This window comes from Pteropus alecto, unplaced genomic scaffold, assembly GCF_000325575.1.
Source record: "Pteropus alecto unplaced genomic scaffold, ASM32557v1 scaffold239, whole genome shotgun sequence".
In the NCBI taxonomy this organism is placed as follows: domain Eukaryota; kingdom Metazoa; phylum Chordata; class Mammalia; order Chiroptera; family Pteropodidae; genus Pteropus; species Pteropus alecto.
In genome coordinates this window covers 7,398,193-7,407,640 of record NW_006494613.1, presented here as the reverse complement: position 1 = coordinate 7,407,640, position 9,448 = coordinate 7,398,193, and positions in this window count along the sequence as shown.

Below are 9,448 nucleotides of genomic sequence, written 5' to 3'. Positions count from 1 at the left end.
CATGAACTAACTGGAGGTTGAAGCAAAGAAAGTAAAGATTTATTTAAGGAATTGACAACAAGCCTGGAGACACGGGTGAGCTAGTGCTCTCAAAAGCTAGAGGACTGATAGCCTCTAGTGGCAAGTTGTATAAGGGAAAAGTCATTAAACATGGTTACTATAGGAGTTGGGGTTTTGGTCTGTATTATCATCAGTTGGAGAGAAGGTAGGAGGCAATTGCTCATGGCATTAGGTCCTGATGTCAGTTACAGCTTTTTTCTGTTTGGTTTCCAGGAAATGCAGTCTGTGAGGCTGTTCTGCATTCATGAGTCCCAAGCTGAAACATAACTGAGGCCAAATTGTTATTTTTGTTTGACTACAATCCTATTCTAGTTTGAGGTTTGGTTATTGTATCTTGGTCATGGTTAATAGACCTGAAGCTTTATTCTTTTTATTATTATTATGGTGACATCGGTTAATAAAATCCAGTAAGTTTCATGTGACAGTTCAACAGTAAGTCATATATATTTGCATTGTATGTTCACCACCCAGTAAGATTTCTTTCTGTCACCACATATTTAACCCCTTTTACCCCATCTTCCTCCCCACTTTTCCTAACCTCTGATAACCACTATTCTATTGTCCATGTCCACGACTCTCTCTTTGTTATGTTTGCTTGTTGCTCTTAGGTTTATATCCCACATGTAGGTGATATCATGTGGTTTTCAATTTTTTCTGCCTGGCTAATTTTGCTTAGTGTGATTATCTCAAGGTTCATCCATGTGTCAGTATTTCATATCTTCTTATAGCTAAGTAATATTCCATTGTATATATGTACCATATCTTCTTTATCCAGTCATCTACTCTGGGACACTTTGGTTTTGGCCACCGTGAATAATGCTGCAATGAACATTAGTGTGCAAATATCTTTTCGGATATATATTTTCAAGTCTTTAGGGTAAATACCCAGTAGAAGGATTGCTGGATCACATGGTATATCATTTCTTAGTTTTTTGAAGAAATTCCATATTGTTTTCCATAGTGGCTGTACCAATTTGCAGTTCCATCAGCAGTGTAGACAGTTCCTTTTTCTCAGTGTCCTCTCCAACACTTGTTATTACTTGTTCTGTTGATAATAGCTATTCCAACAGGCGTGAGATGATATTTCATTGTGGTTTTGATTTGCATTTCTCTAATAACTAGCGGTGTTGAACATCTTTTCATATGTTTTTTGGCCATTTCTATGTCTTCTTGGGAGAAATGTCTGTTCAGGATCACTGCCCATTTTTTAATTGGATTGTTTTGTTGTTATTGTTATTGAGTTGTATGAGTTCTTTGTATATTTTGCATATTAGGCCCTTATCGGAGGCATTGCTTACAAATATATTTTCCCATTTAGATGGTTGTCTCTTTACTTTGCTGATGGTTTCTTTTGCTGAGCAGAAGCTCTTTAGTTTGATGTAGTTCCATTCATTTATTTTAGCTTTTACTTCCCTTGCTTTTGAGGTCAAATTCATAAAATCTTCTTTAAGTCCAAAGTCCATGAGTTAGTTCCTAAGTTTTTTTCTATGCAATTTATTGTTTCAGGTCTTATGTTCAAGTCCTTAATCCATTTTAAGTTAATTTTGGTGTGGTGATAGACAATAGTACGGTTTCATTCTTTTGTAAGTGCTTTTCCAGTTTCCCCAGCACCATTTATTGAGGAGGCTTTCCTTTCTCCACTGAATGTTTTCTGCTGCTTTGTCAAAAATTATTTGCCCATATAAACATGGGTTTGCTTCTGGACTCTCGATTCTGTTCCACTGGTCTGTGTGTCTGTCTGTCTGCCAATACCATGCTGTTTTGATTATTGTTGCTTTGTAGTAAATTTTGAAGTTAGTCAAAGTAATGCTTCCAGCCTCGTTCTTTTCTCTCAGGATGGTTTTGGCGATTTGGGGTCTTTTGTGCTTTTGTACGAATCTGATGATTTTTTGTTCTATTTCTTTAAAACATGCCGATTGGATTTTAATGAGGAATTGCATTAAATCTGTATAATGCTTTAGATAATAAGGTCATTTTAACCATGTTGATTCTTCCAGTCCAAGAACACAGAATATCTTTCAATTTCTTTGTGTCTTAGATTTCTTTTAATAGGGTCTTATAATTTTCATTACATAGGTCCTTCATAGGTTCTGTTAGGTTTATTCCTAGATATTTTATTATTTTTGTTGCAGTTGCAACAAAATATAAAAGGAATTATTTTTTCCACTTCTTTTTCTGACAAGTCATTATTAGAGTATAGGAACACTATGGATTTTTGAACATTGATTTTGAAACTTTACTGTATTTGCTTTTTGTTTCTAGTAGTGTTCTTGTGGAGTCTTTAGGGTTTTCTACATAGAGAATCATATCTGCAAATAATGACAGTTTGACTTCTTCGTAGAACAGCAGCAGAGCCTATAAGATGGAGATGGATTCAAATTTGTAACTTACAGATGATACAAATAGAAAACTTTTTGACATGTTTTTCATTAGAACGGGGAGAGAGAGAGTGCTTGCTCACACTTGCACTGATGTTTGAAAGGGTACATAGTCATGGAAGACTATTTTTCCAAAAACATTTTTTGTGTGTGCGTCTGCTTAAGTCACTTCTTTGGACGTGTGTGTGTGTGTGTGTGTGTGTGTGTGTGAGTGTCCGAGGAATTGTTTTATTCCCTTACTGGAAAATAATCATTTCTTTAAAAATAATAACCTAAAATAAGGAATATTAACATCTTTATGTTATCTTTATGTAATTTACATAACTTCATATATAATATTTATAGTTGAATAGTTTATCTAGTCTCAGATTTTAAATATTTGTTTGGTTTCTCTTCACCCCACCCCTATAAATTTCCAAAAATTACAAACATTTTATTTCACCCTCATACTTGCTTTCAAAACAACTGAACAGATATGTTTGATGTATTCTCAAGGCTGAATTTTATTAATAAGATACATTAGGAACCCTTTATGCAGAGTTCATAATTCCTATGTTGTTTGGGTATGGTAGGTGTTCTATTTATATTATATTTTCATATAACAATTTGGGAAATCTGTACATCAATCTAGCCTTCAGTATAGATCTGGTTAATATTTATGTCTTCTCAATATACAGTATTTTTTATTGGTTTTTGTTTGCTTTGTTTATCGAATGTGGTAGGAATTACAGACTTTACAGTGACTAGAATGCTTCAGTATGGAAAGTGTTGGGTAATTTTATTTGATTCATCTCTCCCTTACTGTAATACAGTGGCTTATAAGCAGGGGTCGCTATCTAAATCACCTATCAGGCTTTTTAAAATTTCAGTACCCAGACCTTATCTAAGCCTTGGAGAATTTGAATTAGTAGGTCTAAGCAGAAACCGTACTTTAATTGCTTTACAGATGATTCTGATATATACCTTTTGTTGCAAAACAGAGAGATTCCCTTAAAATATTGTTATTGTCTTATATCTTTCTAAGCATCCAGTTGTAGAACAGCAGAAATTATGAGCATTTAAGCATTACACCCTGTCCCTCCCACACACATTTTTAAAAATAATACTTTCTTTCATTAGTATTTCATGTTATAGTTTTCATTAGTATTTCATGTCATATTTGTATTTCATTAGTATTTTATGTTGTAGTTTTATCTCACAGGGACAAAGAAATATAGAGAGGGAAAATTATATAAATGAATTATCACTGTTGTTTTAAAATTCACCAGTCTAGCATGTTTGTGTAAAATGCAGAAGAGGAAATGACCTAACTTTAAATATGAGAAACAGACATCTTCACAGTGATTACAAATCATAGTTTCAACCACCAGTCCTTAGAAGAACAGAACTTTTGATACATGTTTCTGCCAGATGTTAGAGATCTGACCATTTAATTAATTGTTTTTGAAGAAAGCAATTTTAGACTTAATACATTTTCACATTAGCTCTTTTGGTACCGATCTAGTCATTCCAGGTTAAATTTCCCTATTGGCCACCATTGGTGTGGAGGTAGAAGGAGTAAAATTTTCTTTGTAGATATCATTAAATGAGCAAAGTAAATGCCAGATTCAAATGTAAATGGTACATGGGTAATTAGGAATTTTGATTATATACATCACTGTTTTGTCGCATTAGAATGACTGATCAGTGGGTGGCTATAGAATTACATAGAAAGTACATATCTCTGATTTTGACAGAGTGTCTTCTGTTATTGATTCTTGTTTATTACTTCTAATAGAAGATAGAAAGGAGCAAAGATAATTGACAAGGGGATATTCTTAAATCATATCTCCTCTCACCTCATTTAGATAATATGATTGTAAGAAAATACTTGTTTATAGACATCCTGGAGGAAGAAGTACAAAATTTTGTAGCTTACATATGATAATGTATAAATAGATGATAGATAGATGATAGATTGACAGACAGATGATAGATAGATAGATAGATAGATAGATAGATAGATAGATAGATAGATAGATAATAGATAGATAGATAGATAGATAGATAGATAGATAGATAGATAGATAACCATATTAAGAAGACTTCTCAGAACCATGATAGTTAGGTAAGGATCCTTGACATTTACTAGGTGAAGGAACAAAAATATTAACTTTGGATAAACTAGAGCATCATCAATGTGGGTAATACTCAGGGAAATGCTTGTTAATCTGCTCTAATTATCTCTCTAATGAATTTAGCAAACTATAACAGGTAGAGAGCACTGGTTAGCAACCTCTCTCATAGAGAAATTGTAAGTCATAAAATATGTTTCTGGGAGGTACTGACACTTTATTAATTTCATCACTCTATAATTAAATGTACATATGCAGCAGTGAAATCATCAACTGACGTGCGTTTAGCCTCTGGACTTAGTGACATTTAATTAGTTAGCAGACAGCCAAATGACAACCTTTCTTTTGCAGTGGCCGACAGTTTGTATGTATAGTTTCTTCTTCACAATCTCTTTCTCTACAATAAAATGACATAATTTCAACAATGATACAACACTAAATGAAAAATAAATTATAAGTAAAAACTTTGGACCATTGAACATGGGAGAAATATAGAGATTACATATGGATATAAACATAAAATAACCTGAATTTGCTCTAATTTGCTGAAACATCGTTATTACAAGGATTAGAAGGGATTAATATGAAACTAATAAGGCAGTTTTTCTAGGCAAGATTGTTTTTCTCAAAGATACATGTCCTAACAAGTTTTAATTGTGGCCTTTTACCTCACATAGGAATTTTAGTTAGCTTTGTAGAAATTTCCATACACTCTAATTCATGAAGAGCTCATTGCAGCCAGGAAAATTACATGACAGAGTGTGGCCTTTGATGCAGGCCTGTACTCATAACCTCTAACTTTCCTTCAATCCCAGACTGAGTATTCCCTCAGAGGTAGGCTAAATAATGCTATTAGAATTACACTGGATAGCGAAAGCAATCTGAGTCTCTTTTGAAACGTAGTTGTAACAAGCAAAAAAATCTTGATATTTCTTGAATATTTGGTAGAAAAAAAAGAATATTAATTCAGAAATCAAATGAACATAATAGAAGTATTCAAAACTAAGAACAATACATGATTATTCATTAAAAATTCAATTTCAACAATTCTCAAAATATGCTATGCAAGAAATGCAATGGAAATTAGAATTATATTTCATATGTAAAACATTTTATTTTTTATATGGCCCTCATTTGTTTATACATTTCTTATATACTTTAGCATTTTACTCAATTTTGCAAAATTTTCTAAAAATAACAAATGACACTATTTTATATAACTCGTATGTAATCTATAAAGGAAATCGTGCCAAATTATACTTCTTTATTGGAAGAGAACTTGCTACATAAAGATTTTCATCAAATGGCTTAATATAGAATTTGAAAGATATCAGTAAAATGATTTTAAGCAGAAGTAATTTGAAGTGACTGAAATTAAGTTTTTTAAAGGCATATGCTATTGAAATTCGATTAGATAAATGATTACATAAAATACATGGAAATTTTTTGTGCACATTTTTTACACCAAATGAGAAAATGTAGTCATACTTTAGAGGTAATAATACTTTGACATGTGTAATTATCAATACTAAAATTTGATTTATTTTTAAATAATCAGGTGGTCATGCTTGTTTGGTACATTTTCAACTCTGATTATAATTTTTCGCCTTTTTAATTCCCCTCAGTTAACAGTAAAGATATCATGAAATAAAGAAACATAGATGAAATATAAATAGAGATAAAAATAATTTAGAATTTTCTAAGATGTGGCATTAGATGTATATGTATTCATTATTAAGTGACAACCCAGTATTGGCATATTGTCTGGCTTCTGACACAGCTGAATCCTCATAAATGTAAATGTATATAATTGTGATGAAACTTGGGATGTGATTATTCTTTTTAATTTTGAAATCACTGAAAAAGCCTTGAGAAATACTAGACTAGCAATGACTCAGCAATTTAAAAATATGTTTAAACCTAAAAGAAGGTTACAATAAATGGAGCTTTGCTTTATAGAAAAATATTTTACTAAATATTTGTAAATAGTATGTATGTGTCTCTAAAATCTGTTTTGAAAAGTGTGCTTATTCTCTTTGTAATAGGACATGTGTATTGCATATCATTCATGTTTGTAGGAAGAATCATGGTCAATATTTTATATCTCTCCTGAGATGTAGAAAAACAGGTTGGGGATTTAAGAAATTAATTAATCTCCAATATGAAGGATTAAAAAATATATTTTTTTATGGGAAAGGTTTTTCTATCTTGCTAGTGAGGCAGGTTATAGAAAATTCTTTTATCTGTCTGTGTAGTTAGTTGATAATTCTTTAAAATAACAAAATGGCTGAAATCCAGCACAGACATAGAAACATGTATGGTTTCATTTTACAAAGTAAGTACTTAATAAATATGTTGACTTTGATGAATAATATTTATATACTGGTTGAATTTGAATTTTAGTTGTCTATGTGATCTCTGGCTAAGTATGGGACACTGGGAAAATCCTATTTTAAAACCATGTCTTTGAATTGTAATTTCAATATTATCATTTTTATAGGAAAATAACATAAAACTAATTATATTATCTATACTAATATAATTAAAAACTCCAATTTCACATATTTTAGGTAGAAATATGTCTGAACGTAGTTGTCAATTAATGTAGCTACAATTCCCAGCTTTTCTACCTGGCATATTGATTGGCTTCAATTAATGTTTGCCAGAAACTAAATTAACATAGCACCTGAGGCATAATTCTCTAGTGGATCATGGATACTGAGGTCTTCCAAACCTTGCTGGTTTAACTCTTCCTGAGCAAATTGCTAGTAGGTACATTTTAATTCAGTCTAGACACGGACATTACCTGTGACTTTAATGACAGGTCATTTACAGCAAACTCATGTTTCCCTGCAGAGATGTCTCTTTAAGTGACATCTTATCAATAGCTATTCAATTAGTCTAACCTAGGACTATGAAATGGAGCTTACACTGTGTCACAAAGCATTTTTTAACTTCTCATTTGAAATGTCCTTGAGTCTTTTTTACCCCCTGTATATAAACATAAGTACTTAAGTTTCAATTTCAGAAATTCCCTGTATGGATTTTACTCTTTTTATTCTCATAGGATTAGATTATCTCAGAAAATAACATATTTTCCCTTTGCAAAAAATATAAACACAACTATATTTGCCTTAATTAAAAACACCATCAAATCCTTGATGTTGGCAAATAGAATGTAATATTAAGAAAGGCTATTTTCTGGCCATAATATCAACAAAATAATTTAAAAGTAAAATGCAAGAGAATAATAAAATATATAATTAGTGTATAATCCAATCAATTTTATTATTTCTTATTTCACAGAAGTTTGGAATTTAGACAATACCATAATCATACTGGGCTAATGTACAAGCTGCCCCTTTTTCATCTTTAGTCATCGAGCATTCATTACAATCCTACAATATGTCAGCCATGATATTTTAAATTAGAATCTCTATGTGATGTCATTACAAAAATATACTTTTAGAAAAGGTGTTTGGATGAAAGATTTCATATAAAGTCTGATCCTGAGAACAGAGGGATCAAGAATGTTCCACCATTACAGGTTTTGTTAGGAAAACAGATAGATGGAGTAAGAATCAGGGGAGTGAGTGCAGCTGAAGAAGTACGGGATTTACAACCAGAACACCCTTTCAAAACTGGTGTCCCAGGAGAGATTTAAATCTAAATGCCTGAAGGTATCCTTTGTTTATAATGAATTCACTTCTCTTGTAGAATGGCAATAGCGTAATGCTTATGTGCCATCCTCCACAGAATTGATAGTCATTCGCATCACACATTGTGCTCGAAATTCAGATGAGGAAGGCTGCTAGATTCTAGATTCTCGTTTGAGTTTAGTCTTCCATTCCTGATTTGGTTGCATATGAAATTCTCTTAAAGATCCAGAGCTGCAACTTGAGTCGAGATCAAATAAGTGCCAGATACAATTGGGGGGGGGTTCAAGAAAAAATTTAAAAACAAGTATCTGTATGTGACCTTGATTGTATTAAGTGATTGATACTGGCAAGGGGACTCATCCCATCATGGAACATGAACAAAACTCTGCATATTTTCAGTATTGGTTAAAAAGTCATACATTCTAGCAAGTATATCAGTGAGGATATTCTTAACCGCAGGTTACAGAAGACTCATATAAAATTAGTTTAATTGTGTCACATGAAAGGCTGGAAACAGAGTGGTGCTAGGACAATTAATTTAGTGGCATTACAAAATCACATTAAAAACATCATATTCATCTTTTTCTACAACTCTTAAAATAATAACAGCTCTCTCTGTGGTTGTGCAATGGCTTTGTTACCTGCAGATATGAGTAAGAAGAGTAAGTGTTTCTTCCCACATGTATTTTCATTATATTGGGAAATCATTTCTATAAGCTCTCTACTACTTACATTCAGATTTCATTGGCAAGGATGGGGCTGCATACCAATGACTTGTCACTGACAAGTAAACAGTCCATAATGATTATTTTAAGTTAATAGTGAGTCAACCTCAGAGTACTGGAAAAGAAATCATTTTCCTACAGTTTATAAGGTAATACTAACCAAAGCAAAATTGGAGTCCGAATTAGCAAGGAAGAAGGGTGAGGACTGACAGTGAAAGAGCTACCACTGCAGTGTGTAGACTGTGGCAACACTCCAGGTTTTCGAAAAGGGCAGGAAATGCCTAGGTAAATAAAGTCTAAGGAAGAGTATTACTTACCTATTGATGCATAACAAATTACCCCTAAACTTAGTGGCTTATTACATATTTATTTTTCTCACTTTCTGAGTATCAGGCATTCAGGCATGGCTTAGTTTAGTCTCTGTTTCTTGGTCTCCACGATGCTGCAGTCAAGGTGTCTGCTGAGACTGGGATATCATGTAAAACCTCAACTTCTAAGCTAACTTATATAGT